At 39.4% G+C, this 23,653-nt stretch overlaps 1 protein-coding gene and 1 long non-coding RNA gene across 6 annotated transcripts in view; both read right to left on the bottom strand.

Moving 5' to 3' along the window:
• Positions 1-23,653, bottom strand: part of ZNF704 (zinc finger protein 704) — a 219,986-nt gene that overhangs the window by 96,377 nt on the left and 99,956 nt on the right. The gene's annotated exons all lie outside the window — the stretch shown is intronic.
• Positions 1,994-15,521, bottom strand: LOC117203793 (uncharacterized). Its single transcript, XR_004486687.2, has 2 exons — positions 9,266-15,521; positions 1,994-5,201 (listed from the first exon to the last, which is right to left on the bottom strand). It is a non-coding gene; the product is annotated as an uncharacterized LOC117203793 (long non-coding RNA).

Consider the following 23,653-nt stretch of genomic DNA (forward strand, 5'->3'; position numbering starts at 1 on the left):
CGATCCCTGGTTGATCATCAGGGAACTAAGATCCCATATGCTGTGCAGCACGGCCAAAAAACAAACAACCCCCCCCCAAAAAAACTTACAGTAGCCAAGACATGGAAGCAACCATGTTGCTTCCATGGATATGGATAAAGAATGGAATGGATAATGAAGATGTGGTACAAAGTAAATTATTTGTTGATTATATTTTTATCTCCATCACTATCTATTGATGGCTATTGGCCACATGAAGCTGGTCCTCAGAGTAAAACATACCCACTAAAGGGAGACTATTTATCTAATTAATCAGCAAGTCAAGTTTCTTGATTCATCTCTACCATGTCTGAGATTTGTCTCTCTCTCTCTAATTTTCTACTCTTTCCAAATCATCCAGCATATTGATTACTCCGCTTACCCTCTTCTCTGTACACATCCCCCCAATTTCAATCTGTTCAAGAATCTTCAGTGACTTCGGGGTACTCAGCCTGGTCTTCAAGGCTTCAACATCATATGATCTTGGTCTCCTTATTCCTTACTCCTTTTCAACTAAACTTGCACTTTATATAAGTCAGTCATTTCACTACTCCCCACGTGATGCTTATTTTTGCTTTTGTGATTCTCTTCCAGCCTAGATGCTCTCCTTTCTCCTTATTTATTCCAACTATACCATGATCTGGTCATCAAATACCAAGGACCTAGCACTCTTACTTATTAGAACCAAATACTGCCTTCTCCTACTTACCTTCTCTATCAAATTTGATCCATGCTTGTAATCCTTTTCTTTGAAATTATATTTTATTCATGGTTTAAAATGCAAAAACTTGAAGTGCATTACATACCAACTTTCATTTTGTCAATGGTGTTGCAAACCTGCTGAGTCAGGGGCAGAATCTTCATAATCTTCTAAAGCGCCACCCACAAAATCTACATTCAACAAAATGCCTTTTAAATATATGCAACTTAGTGTCCAAATCTGAGTAACAGACTTTCATTGGACCATAATGAGCCTGCTTAGCCCAGGAATTACCATATGATTCACTCCTTTGCCAATGAGCTACCCAGATGACAAGATAGAAAGGTAAAAACTCATTTTGGTAGAGACCTGACTCCTGGTGGATTATTTCTTTCCCTGGGTTATGCAAGGGGATGAAATGACAAACTCTTCTATGTTAATTATAGATTCCCTATTTCGTGGCTCCGTATTTTCAGTATGAAATATGCAGACCTTTTTTTTTTATCAACTAAAAGATATTTAAACAAATTCGTAATTAATTTTTTCCTAGATGCCTTAAGCAGATAATTCATATTCAGCAAATGTTTCTTTGGTACTTATGCTTGACAGAGAGAAAGAAAATATAAACAGGAAAGAAGGAATTCCAGTTCAGCACATTAACCAAGGAAAACATTAACTGTCCTTTGGAATACAATCCACAAATAGTCCATTTTGCTGCTGCAAGGTCAACAGAATTATCCTGTGGTCTCTCTGCCTAGTTGATAAACTCCTCTAGTTAAAGATTGCTTCATTCCTTTCAAAGGAGGCTGGCTATAAGATCACATGTTATTTCAGTGGACAGTTTTTAAACTGTTTTTTTTTTTTTTTTTTTTTTTTGCAACACATTTTCCTCAGTGTGTAAAGCCTATTTTGATGAATTAGCAAGAAATACAACTTTATGCTCTTAAGTTCAGAGGTCATAGAATTTTAGCAGTCCTTAGTTAAATGTTACTGTTTCTATAGCAGTGGCCCTTTACCCTCCCTGTCCATGAAAACTGCTACAGTAATTTTCAAAATATATTGATGTTTGAGCCCATCCAGAATTTTTCATTTAATTAATCTGGCCTAAGGCTTTGGGCCCTATGGCTTTTTTTAGTTTTGTTTTTGTTTTTTTTCTGTTTGTTTTGTTTTGTTTTTTGATTTTAATGTGCAGTTATGGTTAAGGATCACTGTTCCAAGTGGAGAGAAAATGGGAAGACTAGAATAACAGGGGAAGAAAAATAAGTTTCTTAACAATAAGAATAAAAACTATAATTTATTCAGTACTTATACATGTATACCAGGCAGCATGTTAACCATGTTTCATACTATATCAATTACCTATTGCTGCATAACAGATGACCCTAAAGCTTAATGGCTTAAACAACAAGCATTTGTGTCTCACAGTTTCTGTGGTCAGAAATTTGGGAGTCACCTAGCTTGGTGTTCTGGTTCAAGGCTTCTCTTGAGGTTGTAGGCAAGATATCAGCCATGACTGCAGTCATCTGAAGGCCTGATTGGGGCTGGACAGCCCTTTTATAGAAAGGCTCAGTGGCAACGGGGTTGGCAGGAAAATGTAATGACTGCTGGCAGGAGGGCTCAGTTCCTTATCAGGTGAGCCTCTTCACAGAGCTGCTTGAGTGACTCCACAACATGGCAGCTGGCTTTCTCCAAAGCAAGTGATCCCAGAGACAGCAAGGAGGAAGTCACTTGCCTTTTATGACGTAGTCTTGGAAATTATGTATCATCAATTATGCCACATTTTATTCGCTAGAAGTCTCACTAAATACAGTCCACCCAAGGGGAAGGCAGTCAAACTCGGAGGTATCCAAGAATTTGTGGATATATATATATGTATATATACGTTTAAAACAAACACAAATTTGTTAATTACAATAATTCTGGAAGTCAGAAGTTCAAAAACGCATCATCAGGGCTGCATTCCTCCTGGAGATGCTAGGGGAGAACACGGTTCCTTTCCTTTTCCCGCTTCTACGGGCAGCCTACATTCCTTGGCTTGTGGCTCTTTCCTCCATCTTCAAAGCCAGCAGCCAGTGTAGCATCTTCCAGTCTCTCTCCCTACTTCCACTGTCACATCGGCTTCTGATTGACCCTCCTGCATCCCTCTTATAAGGACCTTTATGACTACATTGGGCCCACCCAGATATTTCAGGATAATCTCACAACTCAATATCTTTAAATCAGCACATCTGTAAAGTCCCATTTTCAATGTAAGGTAACATATTCACATGTTTCAAGGATTAGGGCATGGACATTTTGGGGGGACCATTATTCTGTCTGCCACACTAGCTAAGCTGCTGGATAGAGATACCTCCTGAAACCCATTCCAGCTGAGTCTAAACATGCCAAAATATGTTAAAGTTTTGTTTTATTATACAAATAATAGTGAATATGTAACTGTAGTCTCATTGTAAAATATGCAAATATTATGATAAAACTAAGTCTTACTTCACCATCACATTTAATTTCCAGGCCCTTCCCTCCAGGTGACCATTATTATCAATGAGCACCATGTATGATATGAGGTCTTTCTATATATTTGCATAAAATAAACGGACGTATGTTTTTTAAAATTAACTTTTTATTTGGAACAATTTTCCAAATAGATGTATGGAAAAGTTGAAAAAACAATACAGAGATTTCCCGTACACCCCTAGTTTCACTTACCCTTAATGTTATCATCTCACAGTACTCTGATATGTTTGTCAAAGTTAAGAAACCAACATTAGTACATTACTACTAACTAAACTCCAGACTTTATTTGGATTTCCCGACTTTTTTCATGAATGTCTTTTTTCTCTTCCAAGATCTATCCAGGATACCACATTGCATTTAGTTGCCATGTTTCCTCTGACCTGTGATGGTTTCTCAATTTTTCCAAGTTTTTCAACACCTTGACTGGTTTTAAGAGGTACTGGTCATTTATTTTGTAAAATGTCCCTCAATTTAGGTTCGTCTGATGTATTTTCTCATGATTAGACTGTGGTTATGCGTTTTTGGAGGGATCACCACAGAGGTAAAGTGCTTTTCTCATCACACCCCTTCAGAAGGGAGATAAAATCAACATGACGTCTCTCTCATCATGTCAGCCTTGATCATTTGGTTAAAGGGGTATCTACCAGGCTTCTCCACTGTAAATTTAGTATTTTTCCTTTTCCATGCTCTCTCCTTTGGAAGTGAATCACTACGTCTAGCCCATACTCAAAATGAGGGGAGTTAACATCTACCTCCTGGAGGAGGGGTATCTACCTAAATTATTTGGGATTCTTTGTAGAGAACATTTGGGTGGACATATTTTAAAGGTGTGCACATAAAGGTGTGCAAAGCTAGTAAGACCTGGCATTTAACATGAGGTTGGTTTGATCAGAGTCTACGTTCTTTTACTGAGCCCCTTAACCTTTGCACTACTAAGAACTTGTTTTTAGTACCATTCAAACATATTTTTAATATTCTACAAAATTCCCAATAACTTGTTAGAAAGGGCAATACGGGGCTTGCTTGCTTATATCTTGTGGCATATTGTTTCCCTGATGTATGTCTGACTTTGTCAATCAGACTTTGAAAGCAGGGACATAGTTTTATATACTTTGTCTCCCCTGAGCACCTAATACACAGGTACTCAGGAAATACTTCCTGCCTGAAAAGAAAGTGACTCCTTTTCCTCACTGTTTCCCACACTGTCTTGAGTGGCTACCAGGAGACACCAAAACTCACAGTGGTTGATCCCTTCATGCCCAGACCCAGGGCTAAGAGCCGAGATACGACAGGTTCACACCAGAAGGACTGAATAGAACCTGGGGATTAGGCTAGAACTGTAGGAAAAGCCACAAATGTTAAAGTTTTCCCTCTTTCTGTTGCTACTTTAATGAGCAATTATGATGAGAGCAGATACCAATTTGGGTTATTTAACGAATGCTCAGCCCAGAGATCCACTCAGGCTATGAGTATAATTTTGGGGTTTCTATAGTAGGGCATTGTTTTCATCCCACCAAGGATTAGGAATCATGTTTCTGGGTCATACATAATAAGTCATTTTCTCCAAATCTTGGGTATTTGGGAGTCTAGATTCCAGGAAACCATTAGTCTTTCTGTCAACCTTTCTTACATGGCAGGTATCCAGATGGCTCAGGTGGGTGGGTGTCCCATACTTCGGTTTAATTGGAACACCCTGTCTCCCTGGGATGCAGAAGCGAACCTTTCCTCTGGAGAGGAAGGCAGCAAAGCTCCAATCTTCTCTCCCCATCCTTCCTGACCTTGTCCTGTTTGCTGTGTAGATGGACAAACGGAAGTAGTCCAAAGGAAGGGGCCAGCTGCAGATACGGTTAACGTGCTAACAAACTTAGGGAAGTTCATCAGATCAGTTACACTGCAAAATGTTTTCCTTCTCTTCAGCCTTTTAGCAGGAAAGTATGTTCAGAAGCCACGTCTGGTTTCTCTCTCTCTCCTGGAGCAGGAGAAAAGGAGGGGGAGGTTACTTCCTCGCCTACGTCTATAGTTGAGACTCTCAGGTCTACATCCTTACAGACTCCAGAGAAAGAGAAAAAGCCTCTCCACCAAACAATGTGGGGTGTAAGGACTGAGGAGAATTTATAAATATGCTTAAGGATGTGTTTCTATGATGTTAGTGGGTAAATGTCCTTCCATGTCCCACTAAGTAAATACAAACTAAAACGTGGTCTGGAAAGAGAGAAGCATGAGCCCAGGGATGTTCAGAAAAGCTGGTAGGTTTCAGAGCTGACCTAGCAGTTCGCTCAGCTGTGCTGTGCCATTCTGCACCCTCTCCGTTCTAGCGGATATCTGAGGGCTCCTGGTACCTCAATCAGCCCGGAGTCTCCTCTCCAGCCCATCGTTGTCAGCACAGTGAGCTGGGGAGGGCCCAGCATACTGAGGTTCCAACCTTGACCCTGTCACCTACTACCCAGGTGACCTTAGCCAGGTGAATCAATCTCTCTGAATCTCAGTTTCCTCGTGTGTAACACAGAGATATCGGTGCCTAACTGCATAGGGTCACATGAGAGTAAATGAGATAACTAATTAATGCAACACATGCTTATTAGCACAGTGGATGGTTCAGTATGTGATGGCTTGTATAATTATCAAAACGTCCCTTTCTAATGATCTTAAGACTTCAGGATAGTGAAATGTGGAAAATTAAGGAAAAAAGTTAGGAATGTTCAGGACAAAACCAAGTGAGTGGCTTCCAGGCAGCAGGATAGGGAGATCTTTCTAGACTTGAAATGAGGCTAGCCTAAACTGAGGTGTGTTGTAAGTATAAAATAAATGCCGGATTTTGAAGACTCATTTTGAAAAAAAAAAAAATCTAAAACATCCCATTAATAATTTAAAAATATTGATTACATGTTGAAATGATAATGTTTTGGACATGTTGGGTTAGATAAAATAGAATTTATTAAAGTTAATTTCACTTGTTTCTTTTCACTTTTTAAAATGTGGCTACCAGAAAACTTAAAATTACATATGTGTCTTGCAATATATATTTTTGGACTGAGCCATTCTAGAACACTGAAATAGCATTGAGAGAAATACTTCAATGAATTATACCCTCGGCCATGTAAGAGTTAACGCATCTCCCTAAGATACTGCTTGAAAGTAACTCAATTACAAGGGAGCATGAAGCCAAATATGCACAAACTGCTTATCAAATCATTAAATATAGTCTCCCCTGTTGCAGTGCGTAATCACTTATGAGAGCAAAGAGCTTAGGGACTTTCAAATCACGGAAAATTTCAAATATCCATTCAAGAAATGTTCTTGTCATCCCTGCTATATTTGTCTTGATCTAATCTGGCTGCAATTTAATGCATGACATTTTTATCAAAATCCACAAATGCACTCAACTGACACAAATACACTTATTTATGCACAGAGCCAGGGAAAGGGTCATCTTTGCTTAAAATAATGTGCTTAACTAAGGGACTGTCCCTTTTACTGTTGGGGAGGCTAGAGGTAATGCGTAGACATACATGAACTAACCAATATTAAATATTCACATAGCTAATTACATGGTTTATCTGAACTAGAGGATAAACAGATGCATCTCCATTTTTGACGGACCCTCAAAACTCAGCAGCTCCTAAACTTTTAACTTATTCCCTTGTGGTAGTAAATTGCTATAAAAAGTAATCAAAACAATACAAAACAAACAGACAAAGAGAAACAGCCCCTGTATGCATTGACAAACTCTCTTTTGACGAAATCTATGGTCAATCATTTAAGAAAAACATTTACATTTGGAATGGTTAACTTTTAAAAGGTGTAACTAAGTTTAGAATAAAAATTGTGGGTTTTTTTTTTTTTAAAGGAGACCCATCTCTTCCATTCCTATCAATCACAGCATGTAGTATTCTGTTTCTGATTTTTCCATAATATAATTTAAGTATAGGTATCACCATCTCAACGTACTTAATATAAAAAATTTAAAGTTCCCAAATTAATAATTAAGGAACTAAATAATTTTACTTCTTTTGAGCCCCTGTGGAATTTTAAAGCAGTGTTAACATTATATTTCTGATGGCATCCCTTACTTCTTCAATGTTATTATCTACTGTATTAAATTTCAAAGACAATCAAGATAAAAAGAGAAATTTCAATTCAAAGAATCCCCTGAGCACAGAGGGAAATTCCTTAGTTACGGTTGATAGGGCTGTGGCAATTATGCAGCTAAGTTCCAGCACCAGAAAACTGTTCTAAAGAGCAGTCTAACTACAGATGGGCGTAAAATCTTCCAGGACACATAACACTATGTGTTGATAATGTCCAGTATCTTAATATGTCGACCACCCATGGCAGCCAAAGTTTATTTAAATGAGGGAGATACCTTAAACTTATAATATTAGTACACAGAATACTCTAAAAAATGTACATGCGGGCTTCCCTGGTGGCGCAGTGGTTGAGAGTCCGCCTGCCGATGCAGGGGACACGGGTTCGTGCCCCGGTCCGGGAAGATCCCACATGCCGCGGAGCGGCTGGGCCCGTGAGCCATGGCCGCTGAGCCTGTGCGTCCGGAGCCTGTGCACTGCAACGGGAGAGGCCACAACAGTGAGAGGCCCGCGTACCGCAAAAAAAAAAAATCCTTTAGGCGGATCAAGAACTCCTCCTGGGTGGGCAAGTGAGTTGAGGCTAGGAGTTCAGAGCGCTCTTTCCCGCTCAACCAAGGTATGGCCCCGTATTCCTCCCCAACACACCCCTCAGGCAGCTGTGACACTCATCAGGGTTGGCACAGGAAATGATCCCTTGGGGTCACTTAGATCCACCCAGTCTACTCCTAGAAGAGGCAACGAGTGCTGAGTGGTGTCGAATTGGGGGCCAGCTATTATTCCTCACTCTCACTGACTTGGGGTGGGGGGTCTCCTCATATTCTCAGGCAGCATTCAGTAAACATCTGTCCAATAGAAAAACAACACAAGCTGCGTACGTCATTTTGAATTTTCTAGCAGTCACATTATAAAAAAAAGGTAAAGGAGGAATTAACTTTAATAATGTATTTTATTTAGCATAACATATGTAAAATATTGTCATTTCAACATGTAATTAAGATAAAAATTACCGAGATATTTTTCATCCTTTTTCCCTTACAAAGTTTTCAGAACCCACTGTGTGAGCACATCTCAGTTCTGACCAGCTACGTCTCAAAACTCAACAGCCACTGAGGCCCATGGCAACTGTACTGGAGAGCTCAGCTCTAAGGAGTTTAGTGAAATCTCTCAGGACATCTTGTTCAAAGATAAATCTTTGTATAAACATTAATTTAGGAAAAATAAAGTGTTTACAAAATAATAGCTCTAATAAATTCCGTGTGGAAAACTATTTTTTGCAACATTGATTACTAACTTTATTTGGACAAAAGAATGCTATTGTGAAACCTGTGCGCCTTTTCAGCCACTAAAATCTTAATATCTGGACACATTTGAGAAGTGGCAAGGCTGAGGACGTTTTTTAAACTTTCAGCTGGCAAGCACAATAATGATCACACTGCCAAGTGAAGTGGGCAGCACGATGCTTCTCAGCGCTGGGGCATTCTGCCCTGACCAAAGGATGATTCCGTCAGCCTGCCCACTGCTTCTTTCTGGATCTTTGTTTACAGTGGCAAGACAAGAGCCCCAGAAAGTGGCACAGAAATAGACTGCATCCTGGTTTCCAACCTGTGGGCCCTGATGTGTTTAGAGTCTGCCTGGACACTAACTATTGTCCCTTGACTGTATAATGTTTAATTTTCAGTCAGAACGATTTACTGACTGCTAATTATGAGGTGAGCACTGTTTCAGGGGCTGCACATTGTGTCCCACGTATTTGTACTATTTCCCAAATATAGGTGGAAGATATTATAATGAGTAAGATAAAAGTTAATGTAAAAGTATTAATGAATTACTAGCAGTTATCTCTCCCTTGCATTTCCTGCAATTGATGGAATCTAAAAGTATGTGTGAGGATTTGTGAAATTGCCTGATGCTAAAGTGTGGCCTTGTGGTATCACAAACGACTATTTACCGAGTTGGTCAGCATCAGATCACAGTTTCGCTCTCCTTCAAGTGGTACAGCTCATTGTCAGCCAGGGTTCTCCTGAGATGGGAACCTCCCACTGCTTCTTTGTTATTGAGTTCATGTTTCTGGTTAAGAAACACTGGTTTAGGACCAACAGCATGCTGAGATTAACTGCTCAATGCTAATACATTCAACATAGATGATTGCATTATATAACATGTACCTGCTACTTCGCAGTATTTCCTTAGGCATAATAAGCTTTTACCAAAACCGAAATCAACGTTAATCTGCAAGCTGTCATTTTATGAACGTTGATTTTAAAAACCAAGTCCACGTTAATCTGCAAAGCTGTCATTTTATGTCCACTGCCAAGAGAAAAATGAAAAAAGCAATGTGAGATAAAGTAAACCTTTAATAAGAAACTGGACCCAAACAGTTATCAAACCAGTTTTCTCCATTCCCTCCGGGCAATCTGATTTATAAACTGAGGTTCTAAATTATATTTTATTTAATTGCTGAGGGCAAGAGCTCGGGAGGTGTTTTTGAGCTAAGCTCTTTATTGTACTGACCTGCTCTGCTTTAGGGGAAAACTGGAAAACAATCTTTTAAAGTTGGCACTTTCAAGCTGGTCTACTAATCCTGCTAGCTCTATTTCCTTTCAACTGCATCAAGAGTAAATAGGTAGGAAGGATAAAAAGCCACCCTGGAGAACAAGAGAAAAATAGTCAAGTTTCACAGGTGGCTGGTAGACAGTAGCCAGCAACACCCTCCTGTATTGCCAAGCAAACACAGGCAAAGCAACATTTTTTCTACCTCTTATAAACAATCTGTGTTTAAACAAGGCATCCACAATACCTTCTCCCCAGTCTCTAAAAGCTGGCCATTGTTACGTGTTTAATTACTTGTCTCAATCCTGAAGAGTAAAGAAGCCAGCTAGGTGGTGATTGTTTGATCTACACCCCTTGGCTGGAGATGCGAGTGCAAAGCAAACCTGTTCAGGCTCACGTTTCTGTCCTCTGCAGTCAGAAGGAGAGCCCGCGTCTGGAGAGCAGCGCAACTAAAGCAGCCCCTTCCCACTGGAGGGTAGTGAGGAATACTCAGCACACACCAGTTGCATTCATGAGGAAACAATCTTCCTGCCCACCCAGCACTATATTTAGAGCCATCTCTTGGCATGCAAACTTATATTTCTGGGCTTTCTGCCACTCAGACAGGAAAAAAAAAAGGGGGAGACAAGAAAAACTGGTTTGGTTCCAGCGCTGAACCCAAACAACAAACGTTAAATGTGCCCTTCCCCACTGATGCATTTCTGTGTCAAACATCACTCCTTCTTCAAAAGCAGTGAGTACTGGATGTGGCACTGAAGAATGCTTTTTTTCTCGTAATTCTAATCGGTAAAATGTGTCCTACACTCTAAAGGAAGCAGTGAAGCAAATTTCTATAAAAAGGACAGAATGTTTTGAAATTTTTTAAGTAATATCATCCAGGCTGGCATTGTCGACTTCCCCAAAGATGTGTTAGCCCCTGCACAAAGTTACATGCCAAAGCTAGCTGCAGAGCTGATGGGAAAAGAACATGCAGTGCTAACTTGCCAGGCCTCTCCAGACCTCAAATGCAGACCCAGCGAGAAACACTCCCTAGTATTCTGCTGTTTTGCCACAGGAACATCTGGCATTTGGGACCATCCGGGTTCTTTACCAGGAAGAGAAGCGACATGGGCAGAGGCCTTGATACACACCGCCTGAGCTAGTAGCTGCAAGTCCTACCCACGCCCATTCCAAACCGTGGAATGCCAGGCCGTATGAGAAATGAGCAAAGCAAACAGCTCTCTCCAACCTAAAGGCCCTTCCCGACTTTTTTCTTCCAGTGTATTTTTTCTTACAATCGTATTTACTGAGTTAATTTCAACAATTCCTTTTGCTCAATATCCTGCCATGGCACTCGCTGCCTAGAAATGTAGTAGCAGGACAGCCAAGCTCGTCCATAAACACAGCGTCAAGCAGCACAGCCGTTCAGTGGTTTGAGGGAGTATTTCCTCCACGTTGGCGTGCGCCATCACCTCTAATGACTTCAACAAATATACTAAAGGAAAGAAGATCTGCAGCTCTGCGGCCATTCTCCCACCCTAAAATTAATATTATGACAAAAAACTAAAATAAGTATTAAATTAAAAAAAACTCTCCCCCCAATTTCTTAAAAATACTAAATGATATGGATGCAAGATAGGCTCACTGGATGTGAAGTGTGAACACATCTGAAAGTTATAGCTTTATATAAAACCTCTTCTAGTTTGGGATTTCATAAGTGGACAAATGCAAAGGAAACTGACTAGCTGTCAAACAAAAAGACACTCTCAGTGTCTGGGTCTTTGGGACTGTTCACAAGGCCTCCTTCCTCCAGGCCCAGGGTGGAATTCAAGCCCTGCCCCCCTGAAGCTGGGCACGGCACATGATTTGCTTGGGTCAGAGGAATGTGAGTGGCAGCGACACATGTCACCTTTCTAATACCGGTGCTCAGGCCTCTGTGCTCTCTTCCTCGCTACATTTACCTGAGTCCTAGACGGACATGAAGCATGTAAGCCAGAAATAAACCTTTGTTGGAATCCAACGAGATTTGGGGGTTGCTTGTTACCACAGCAAACCAAGCCTAACTGATCAATATAGTAAATGAGGAAACGATTAATAATAAGTAGCAGAAGATAATTGTGTCACAGGTCCTGGTACCAAGAAGGCACCCAAGTCCATCCTTACAAGGGCCCCCAAGCCACCACAGCTTAATATTCATAGCTAGTCAACTTCTATGATATCTCCTAGCAGCTCTATCGAAACTCAAAGCAGGGCTTCCCTGGTGGCGCAGTGGTTGAGAGTCTGCCTGCCGATGCAGGGGACGCGGGTTCGTGTCCTGGTCCGGGAAGATCCCACATGCCGCAGAGCGGCTGGGCCCGTGAGCCATGGCCGCTGAGCCTGCGCTCCGCAATGGGAGAGGCCACAACAGTGAGAGGCCCGCGTACCGCAAAAAAAAAAAAAAGAAAAAAAAAAAACTCAAAGCAAATAAAACACTTAAGAAAAAACAAAACAGAAAGGGTCCAGCTAAGGAAAACAGACATGAATGCTGAGAAACAAAGTGATTCCTAGAATCTCTAAATCCAATGTTCTCAACACTGAGTGCTCATCTGGGCCCAGCTCTAAAGATTCAGATTTACTTGGTTCCAGTTAGAATTCAGGCATCTGTACTTCTTCCCAGTCTCCCCCTGTGGTCTCCCGGCTTGAGAACCATGGCTTCACATTTCTGGGCTCTGGTTATTTTCAGTCCTGGGACATTAAATATTCCAGGAAAGAAGGAAATACACCAACAACAGTGCCGTTAACTAGCATGTTCATGTTACATGAAATGAGTGTCCTTAGGTACTGGGGTTGTCACTTTTCCCCTAGTCCAGCAGCAGAACACATTCCCAATCCATGGTTCATTGGTCATCTCATCCTGTTAGTATTCCATCCCTGGAGTAACCAGAAGCAGTAGTTCTAATTCCTATAAAACTATAGTATGTGACTGTTTAACAGTCAGGGAGTCAGGGGTCCCACTCTGAGCACAAGGTCAGTATAGATTCAGGGTCGGGGTGGAAAGTCAACTGGGCTAAGGGACACTATAGATATATGGGGTGTGTTAGCAAGAGTATCATTGGAGTCCCTCAAAGAACATCAGAAACCCAAGTCTTTTGGATACCAGGAGAGAATATTCAAGGGCACCATACAATCTCTCTCCCCCTAAGAACATCCGAAGTCTCTTTGTACCCAGATATATGAATGCATGTGTTTCCACTGTGATGATGATATGTTATTTACCATTCACTCACTGCTTACTATGCACCAGGAATAATATTAGGTGTTTTAAAGATACGGTTTCCTTTTATCCTCACATCAACCCCATGAGGAGGTATTATTATCATTTCCATTTTAGAGACTAGGCGATTCAGACTACAAGTTTAAGTGACCTGCCCACCATCACATGGCTATGAACATCACTGAAGAACAAGGAGAACAGAGGTGTTCACAATCTGCCCCATCACCTGGAGTAAAGCTGAGGGACAGGTGGTTTGCAACAATTCTCTATTGCTCTTCCCATCGTCACAATACCTATTTCCCAGGAACTTGCTTTAATCGAAAGAACATGCCTTAATGGTAGACCATAACGCAGAATTTTGACAAATACATATTGACGAATCCTTTCTGTTCAAATTCAAATGGATTTATTTTAAATTGAAGTTTTGATAGAGTTTGGCATCATTATACATTATTCACTCCTCTGCTTAAGGTTAAACAGTATTCAATCAATTATCCAGTGAAGATTTTAGAACCTTCTGAGTGCTAGTTACTGCAGATAGAATGGGAGCAGGAGAGACACAATCACACCCCCCTCTGAGCTTAGAGTCCAGCTAGACACACAGGCAATTAAATAGCAAGAATCGTGTGCTTAGGGGTATGATGGGACAAGTATTATGAAGTCTTTCAAGGTGTCCATGGAGACAAAGAATGGTCAGCTGTCCTTCCATACACTTGAAGTGCATTGGGCTTTGTTTCTTATAACTGCAGTCAATTTAACATACACTCTCTCTGTCCAGGCTTTGTCCTTCTCTGGTGCTGTCTTATAGCTCTACCTTCAGAGCAACTGGTATCAATATCATGTTGCTTCAAACAGCTCTTCATTGTCATTTGAAGCATTGCTGGCTTTGGGCATAAAGGCCTTCCTGTGGTTTACTGTGGAGCAACTGCTCAGCTAGTCATCAAATTATCAGCTATCACAGGAGCAGGCAAGCAGAGCAGAGCTGCATTAAAAGCTGGCTTTCAACTTGTTGAGTTACTAAGCATAATTTGGGCCTTTATTCTACCTTTGTTCAAGACATGAAATGTGGGAAGCACACTTCCCACCAAAAGCCCTTTGTCAAGTGTCACACTTAAGCTTTTTGGTCAGAATCACAGGTCTGATACAGACATTTTGCTGATACCTCACTCCTTATTTGCAAAAATCAACACTGGCTCTGTAGATATGTTCTGCAACTTGATTTCAGATATTAAAAAAGAAAACAACACACAATGATTTGTTTTAGGATTTGCAAGATGACCATAATTGCTAAGGATAATAGCTAATACTTATTAGGCTCTTACTATATGAAAGGTACCATTTGCTAGGTGTTTGATGCATGCCATCTCATTTAAACTTTATAAAAACCACATCAGGTCAGCACCAGCACAATACATCAATTCTAAAGCACACATGTTTTTCCATATTCTAATGTGTTTGCAAACAGGGTACATCTTATAATCAATCAAGTTATATCACAGTTTAAGACGCATGGACATAGAGAAAAGACTTGCGGTTGCCAAGGGGGAGGAGGGTAGGGGAGGAATGGATTGGGAGTTTGGGGTTAGCAGATACAAACTATTATATATAGAATGGACAAACAACAAGGTCCTACTGTATAGCACAGGGAACTATATTCAATATCCTGTGATAAACCATAATGGAAAAGAATATGAAAAAGAATGTATATATATGTATAACTGAATCACTTTGCTGTACAGCAGAAATGAACACAGCATTAAAAATCAACTATACTTCAATTTAAAGACAGTTATATCATAGCTTAATTGGTAGCAATTTTTCTTTATGAATTACACATAAAATGATGCTATATTCTAAAATCCATGGTGCCTCAGATGAAAAAAATATGGTATGATTAGCCCCATTTCACAGATGAAGAAACTGAGGCTTGGAGAATTTGAGTATCTGGCCCAAGGTCACACAGCAAGTAAATGGCAGAGCAAGGATGTGATCCCAGCTTTTTCTGGCTCCAAAGTTCGTGCTCTGAACTGGTACACTATACTGCTTCCCACCACATGGAAATACAGGCTTAATAAACATTTATTCTTTCAGCACTTAGCATCCACTATGAGTTAGCCACCAAGCTGGGAATGCTGGGGGTACAGAGATGAGTAAGACAGCTTTTCATAGGACTAACTAGGGACTGTGGGTATCTGAGCCGTTAACTAGAATGTTTAGCTTAGTACCTTTTTGATGGACTCTAGAGTAATAGCAGATCTAAGCCTGGACTTCCTTTACAGGGCTATTTTTTTTCCACTAAGCACTGTTTTTTTACTAGCTAAATATCTCACTCCTAGCCTTACACTGGGTGAGTACTATTTTTTTTTAAGATGTTGAGGGTAGGAGTTTATTAATTTATTTTATTTATTTTTGCTGTGTTGGGTCTTCGTTTCTGCGTGAGGGCTTTCTCTAGTTGTGGCAAGCGGGGGCCACTCTTCATCGTGGTGCGCGGGCCTCTCACTGTCGCGGCCTTTCTTGTTGCAGAGCACAGGCTCCAGACGCGCAGGCTCAGCAGTTGTGGCTCTCGGGCCTAGTTGCTCCGTGGCATGTGGGATCCTCCCAGACCAGGGCTCAAACCCGTGTCCCCTGCATTAGCAGGCAGATTCTCAACCACTGCGCCACCAGGGAAGCCCTGGGTGAGTACTATTTAAATCAACATTTTGGTGGGACAGACAGATGCCAATGGTCTTCCCCTCCTACTATTCACACCCTGTGTAATACCCTCCCCATGAGTGTGGGTAGAACCTGTGATTTACTTGTAACCAACAGAATATGGCAAGAGTGATGGACTGTCACCTTAGTGATTAGCCTATTTAAGATTGTGAATTCCATCTCTTCAGCAGACTCTCCGTTTTACTGCCTTCAGTGAAGCAAGCTGCCATACTGGGGAGGCGCACATGGCAAGAAACTGAGAGCTGCCTCTGGACAACAGCCAGCTAGGAACTGAGGTCCACAATCCAGCAACCTTAAAGGAAGTGAATTCTGACGATAACCACCTAGATGAGCTTGAGAGAGGATCCCTCCCTAATTGAGCTTCCAGATGAGACCTTAGCCTTGGCCAACACCTTAAATGCAACCTCACGAGAGAGTCCCCAAGCAGGTGGCCCAGCTAAGCTGTGCCCAGATTTCTGACCCACAGAAACTATGAGATAAAAAATGTGTGTTATTTTACACTGCCAAGTCTGTGGTAATTTGTTCTGCCGTAATAAATAACTAATACACTTGGTGAAAAGGTAAATTTCTTTGTGTCGTGGAACTTTACGATGTTCTCAAATAGTTGATACCAAAATATTCCAATTGTGATTTTAATGTCTTGGTTACATCTGAAAAATAACAGCTACCACTTACTTATTGAGCACCCACTACCACTTACTGAGCACCCACTACCACTTATTGAGCACCCACTGGTAAATTCTAGCATGGTATTAGTGAATCAAGGGCCACATTTACCAAGCAACAGTTCATTAGTATAGTTACTGCATATACAAGAAATATTAAATATTCATTTCATTTGACAATTTTTCAAAAAGGTTAGTGGACTTTATCATTTTATTGTCTAACTACTCCCCTTCTCTTGGTAAACGTAACCTTTCCTCCTAGAAAATGCTACTTCCGCTAACTCCAGTCACGTTGTTCTAGTGGGTCTTTATCTTATCTAACTCATTTCACCGATCACAGTGACTGATCCAAGGTTGGGCACCTCATCAACCAAGGATGGGCTAACAAGAATCTTTCTCCAAGATCTTGTTTTCATGTGAGGCAAGAGAGAGTAACGGAGAGTCCTTCTTGAGTTCTAAAGCTGTGAGAGACCAGCTTGAATGCTCAATGGCCATGCTCCCTGCAATTTGCAGGAAAACATTCTATAGGAGGAGAGAACAGCCTGATACTCAGAAGCAGAGACAGGCAGGGAGAGCCTGGTTCCTTCCAGTCCTTGCTGATGGAGTTCCCGAAGTCCAGCTGCACCCTTGCCCTTTCTCCAGGTCACAGAAACCTAACTGTAAACTCACTCTAAGATCCTAGCAAGGATCCACTGAGATTCAGTCACCTCCACTGAAAAAGACTTAGGTAATACATGGATGAAGATTTTTCACTATTTCAGACTGTCCTTTCCTGATCTATGTTATTGATGTTTTGAAATATCTGGGCTCCTCATATTTGTCTAAAAATAATTGTTCTATTACTAAATTACACCACACCCAGCTGATTGCTGTACCACAGAATGTTAAAGTGAGAGAGACATTAGGGGTTATACGGTCTGATTTCCATTTATAAAGGAGGAAACGGCACCTCCTTTATAGTGAAGCTACTTTCCAAGATAAAAGTTAGTTCATGCCAGAATTTCCTAAAACTTGACCTTCTGTACCCATTCCAGTGAGTGATGTCTATCATATAGCATTACTTTGAAGATTTTATAGAGGCTTAATTTAAAGAATTTGACTTTTGTTATAAAGCTCCCTCACAAATCTGTCACCTTTCAAAGACTTGTAATTAACTTGGTTAATTAATAAATAACATAAAACTTAAGAACAGTTTATTTGATTTCACCCATAAAAGTACTCATTCCTGATTCTAACCACATGAAAAACACATGGTCACCAGTTTTCAAATTAATTAAATATAAGGGACTCTGTGTTTACTAACCTATACTCTGGTTTACTTTAACCATTTCACTTCTAGACTGTGTAATATTTGCTACACAAATAATAAGAATAATTACATTTATTTAATAATCAATAATGCTGTTTCATTTTCTAATCATGTATGATTTTAAATCATAAGATACTACATACTAAAGGAAATATGAAAATACAGAAAGGCAGAAAGAAAACAATGACTCATGTCTTAGGTCTGAAGTTGATATAAGCAATGACCTTGAATTATGTAATTCTTAGGCTAGTTTTTATACACTTTTTAATACTGAGCAGTTAAAATCCAATCTCCCAAAGAAACAGACCTTAATATGTTAATCAACACCCTGGGTGTTCTCTCATAACCGTGTTTACAAAGAAATTCTCCCACTTCCCTCTACTCAGCTGTTTTGCTGCTTTCAAAATTGCCCTCTCAAGCCAGTGTCAGTAAATCACACTTGCTATGGGTTCCTTTGCTTGCAGCACAAATTTTAAGCACAATTTTTAGTATCCAGGTCTGTTAATCACCTTGAGTTTCAGAAGATACTAAACTGCCTTCTCTGAGGTTTTCTTGGACAGTTTAGCTGACTTGAAGTCTCTATAACAACCCCAATGTACAGATACCTTTGGAATAGATAAACCATGCCAAAGCAAGCAGAGATTGTGGCCCAAGGGCATGTGTGATGCAACACAAGCTTTGAGTGTAGATTAGGTAGCAGCTGCAGGACAGAGTGAAGAGAAAATACTGTTTCTGAAACACTTTTCAGAAACATTCAACAAGACTGAAAACAAGCAGAAGGTAAGTGCAATTACTCAGATGTTAGAAGTAAGGCTTTAATACTGAGAAACAAACCCACAGTACAAAGCCGACAGGAGATTTCTCCTCTTTAGACTCCTTAAAAACAGAAAGCTTTATATTGTATGTCCTTTCAAGTACATCACCCATAAGTAATCACCCCCAAGAAGAAATCAAAAGGCTAAGCAGGAAAAATTAGCCTGCTTCCACCGTAGCTGGACTAGTGTAAATCGCTGTAATTCACACCTTTCTCAGCTCTCCACTCAAACATCCTATCCATCATGAAAAGGTCTGTATTCACCAACAATAAGCCATGTTCTTTTCTATTTTTATTTGCTAGGTGGAGATCATAGGTTTACTTTGAGCCAACTACTTACTAATTCTCATTGGATCTCTTAAACCAACGTAATATCCTTGTGGAAGAGACTAGACAATAACCTGACACCCAGTTTTCTCTGTAATTTGAACTGGATGACACAAGGTTGACATCAGAAAATAAGGGCACTTGGCATCACACACTATCCAACTCGGTTCCACCCAGTTCATACTGGCTCATGAAGGGCGATCATTAACACCTCTTCCTGACTTCGTGTTTAGAGATTGTGAGTTGGTTGAAAATGGCCAAGTAGGAGTATTTACACCAGAGAAATCAGCAAATGATGCAAATCAGGGCTTTCTTTTTCTTCTGGAGTGCTAATTATTAAACATTTACCAACAAAACTCTGCTTTCATCCATTCATCCATCCATCTAACAAGTTTTTATTGAAGTCTAATGTGTGCAAGCTAGATCTTGTGATAAACTTTGAGGGTACAAAGACAACCTACAGTCTGTGCCATAAAACAGCTTATAGCTTAGTTTACTAAAATGTATGGACCAGTTAAAATTCTAGTCTATCCCAGCTGAGTTAGATGGTCCTTGATGGTGTCAGAATCTTGACAGATTCTAAAAAACTCTATTAGACAATGAAATGGAATCTAAAAAAATATGCCCTTTTTTTTGAAAGTATAAAGACTAATTGTTGAAATATTTGATTTGGTGATTTAACAATAGCGTGGCACACTCACTCAGCTATTTTTTAAATTAAACTTTTATTTGGAGATAACCGTAGAGTCACATGAAGTTGTAAGAGAGAATACAGAGAGACTCCATGTATCCTTTATCCACTGCCCTTTACTACTTTATCATACTTTGCAAAACTATAGCACAATATCACTGTCAGGATGTTGACACTGATACAATCAAGAAACAGAACATTTCCATCACTTCAAGTCCCTCGTGTTGACCTATTACAGCCACACCCCCTCACCTCCCACCCTGACCCTCTCCTTAACCCCCGGCAACTACTACGTAGTCTGTTTTTCATTTCTGTAGTATTGTCATCTCAAAAATGTTAAATAAATGGAACTGTACAGTGTGTAACATTTGGGAATTGGCTTTTTTTTTCACCCAGCATAATTCACTGGCAAGTCCTTTTTATTGCTGAGTAGTATTCCATGGTATGGATGTTCCACAGCTTAGTTAATCATTCATCTACTGAAGGCTATTTGGCTGCTTCCAGTTTTTGGCTATTATGAATAAAACCGCTATAAAACATTCATGTATAGCTTTTTGGGTCAATATAAGTCTTCATATCTCTGGGATGAATGCCTCTTAGTACAATTGCTGGGTCACATGGTAGCTGCATGTTTAGTTTTTTTTTTGTTTGTTTGTTTAAATATTTATTTTTATTTATTTGGTTGAGCCGGGTCTTAGTTGCTGCAGGTGGGCTCCTTAGTTATGGCTTGCAGGCTCCTTAGTTGTGGCATGAGAACTCTTAGTTGCAGCATGCATGTGGGATCTAGTTCCCTGACCAGGGAACGAACCTGGGCCCCTGCACTGGGAGCACAGAATCTTATCCACTGCACCACCAGGGAAGTCCCGTATGTTTAGTTTTTTAAGAAATTGTTTTACAGAGTGGCTGCAACATTTTACATTTCCATCTGCAAATATATGAATGATCCAGTTTCTCTGCATCTTCTCCAGCATTCAGTGTTGTCACTATTTTTTATTTTAGCCATTCTGATAGACATAGTAATATCTTATTGCAGTCTTGATTTGCATTTCCCTGATGGCTAATGATTTTGAGTATCTTTCCATGTGTTTATTTGACTATCTGTATATCCTCAATGAAAGGAGGTCTGTTCATGTCTTTTGCCCATGTTTTACTCTGATCACTTGGTTTTTTTCTACTGTTGAGTGCTGAAAATTTTTATATATTTTAGATATTAGCCTTTTGTTGGGTATGTGGTTTGCACATATTTTCTCCCACTCTTTAGCTTGCCTTTATATCCTCTTAACAGAGTCCTTTGCAAATAAAAGTTTTTAATTTTAATAAAGTCTAATTTACAATTTTTCTTTTATTAATTGTACTTTTGGGCCAAATCTGAGACCTCTTTGCCTAGCCCTACATTGCAAAGTTTTTCCCCTATTTTTTTCTAGTTGTATATTTTACATTTAAATTCATGAGACATTTTAAGTTAATTTTTATATGAGACTTAGGCTAAGGTCCTTTTTTTTTTTCCTTTGGATGACCAATTGCTCCACCACTGTTTGTTGAAAATGTTATCTTTTCCTACATTGAATTGCTTTTACACCTTTTTCAAAAATCAGGCATTTTTGTGTATGTCTATTTCTAGGTTCTCTATTCTGTTCTATTGATCTATGTGACCATCTCTCTGCAAATAGACACATCTGGATTACTATATGACTTGAAATTTATTCTTCTACTTGATCCTTTTTTTTTTCCAAAATTGTTTTAGCTATTCTAGTTCCTTTGCCTTTCCATTTAATTTTAGAATACTATTATGTACAACTACAAAATATCTTGTTGGGATTTTGACAGTAATGTTAAACCTGTATCTCAATTTGGGAGAATTGATCTCTTCATTTATTCAGATATTCTTTGATTTATTTCATTAGTTTTGTAGTTTTTAGGACATAAGTTCTATGCATGTTTTGTTAGATTTCCACCTAAGTATACATGTTCTGCTTTGAGCAATTGTAAGTGATACTGTATTTTTAATTTCAGTGTCCATTGCTAGCATACAGAAATACAATTGTATGTTTATCTTGTATCCTGTGACTGAACTTAACTCACCTGTTAGTTCTAGGAGGGTTTGTGTGTGTGTGTAGATTCCTTGGAATGTACTACATAGGCAATTACGTCATCTGCAAATAAGGCCAGTTCTTTTCCTTTCCAACATGTATGTCTTTAGTTCATTTTCTTGCCATATTGCATTGGCTAGAACTTCCAGCAGTATGTGGAATAAGAGTGTTGAGAACAGACATCCTTGTCTTGTTTCCAATTTTACAGGGAAAGCAGTTTCTCACCATTATATATAATATTAGTTGCTATTTATCAGGTTTGGGAAGGTGCCTCTATTCCTATTTTTCTTAAGAGTTTTTTCATGAATGAGTGCTGAATTTTGTCAAATGCTTTTTCTGCATTGATATGATATGATTTTTCTTCTTTAGACTGTCAATGTGGTAGATTGCAGTGACTGATTTTCAAACATTGAATCATCCTTGCATCCCTAAAATAAATGCCATTTAGCCATAATGTAAAACTTGTTTTATATATTGCTGAATTCTATTTGCTAATATTGTGCTAAGGACTTTCAATTTTATATTCATGAGAGATATTGCTTGGTAGTTTTCTTTTTTTGTACTGTCTTTGTCTGGTTTTGGTATCTGGGTAATATTAACTTCAAGAGCAGAAAAGCCTATTGTATTTACACATATTTTTGCTCACCATGTGCTTTCTTCTTTCCTGATGTTTCAAGATTCCTTCATTTATTGTTTAGAGAACTTCTTTTAGCCATTATTTTAGGGTAGATCTGCTCACAGCATATTCTCTTAGTTTTCTTCCACTTAAGAATGCCTTGATTTTCAGTTCATTACTGAAGGGTATTTTTGCTAAGTATAAATGCTGGGTTGATAGCTCTTTTCTTTCAAGAGATGGAATATATTGTCATTTTTTTCTTACTGGTTTCTGCTGAGAAACCTACTGTCACTCAGGTTGTTTTTCCCCTATAGGTAAGGAATTCCTTTTCTCTGGCTACTTCCAAGATTTGTCTCAGACAAAGAAAACTTTCAGATGTGTAATTATGGTATATATTGATGTGACAGTTAATTGTATCTGTCAACTTGGCTAGGCCACATTACCCAGACAGTTGGTCAAATATTATTCTAGATGTTTCTGTGAAGATATTTTTCTAGATGAGATTAATATTTAAATCAGTAGACTTTGAGTAAAGCACATGAGCCTCCATAATCCTCCATAATCCTGATTGGATGGGTAGACCTTATCCAATCAGTTGAAGGCCTTAATAGAAAAAGGACTGACCTCCCCTGAGGCAGAGGAAATTCTGCCAGCAGACTGCCTTCAGACTTGAACTACAACATCCACTCTTCCCTAGGTCTACAGCCTACTGGCCTACTGTGCCAATTTTGGACCTGTCAGCCTCCACAGTCATGTGAGCTAATTCCTTAAAATAAATCTCTCTGAGAGACAGAACCAACAGGATGTGTGTGTACGGGTGTATGTGTATATGTATTCTCTCTATGTGTGTGTATTATATATACATATATATTTGTATGTGTATATATGTGTGTATTACATATATAATACACACATATACATACATGCATATAGGTTACACATATATATTTGTGTTATATATACTTGTATATATAACATACATATATGTAAAAAAATATATAAATGCACACACATTCTATTAGTTCTGTAGCTCTGAGAAAGAGAGAGAGAGAGAGAGATTTATTTTAAGGAATTGGCTTACATTATTGTGGACATTGTCAAGTCCAAAATCTGTAAGGTAGACAGAACCAATAGGATGTGTGTGTGTGTGTGTGTGTGTGTGTGTGTGTGTGTGTGTGAGAGAGAGAGAGAGAGAGAGAGAGAGAGAGAGAGAGAGAGAAGCGGAGAGAGGGAGGGAGGGAGAGAGAACCTTAACTAATACATTTGGCATGGATTTTTTTAGACTTATTCTATTTGAGGTTCGGTGAGTATCTTAAAGCTGTAGGGCTAA

The sequence above is a fragment of the Orcinus orca genome, chromosome 17, assembly GCF_937001465.1.
Source record: "Orcinus orca chromosome 17, mOrcOrc1.1, whole genome shotgun sequence".
Lineage (NCBI taxonomy): Eukaryota > Metazoa > Chordata > Mammalia > Artiodactyla > Delphinidae > Orcinus > Orcinus orca.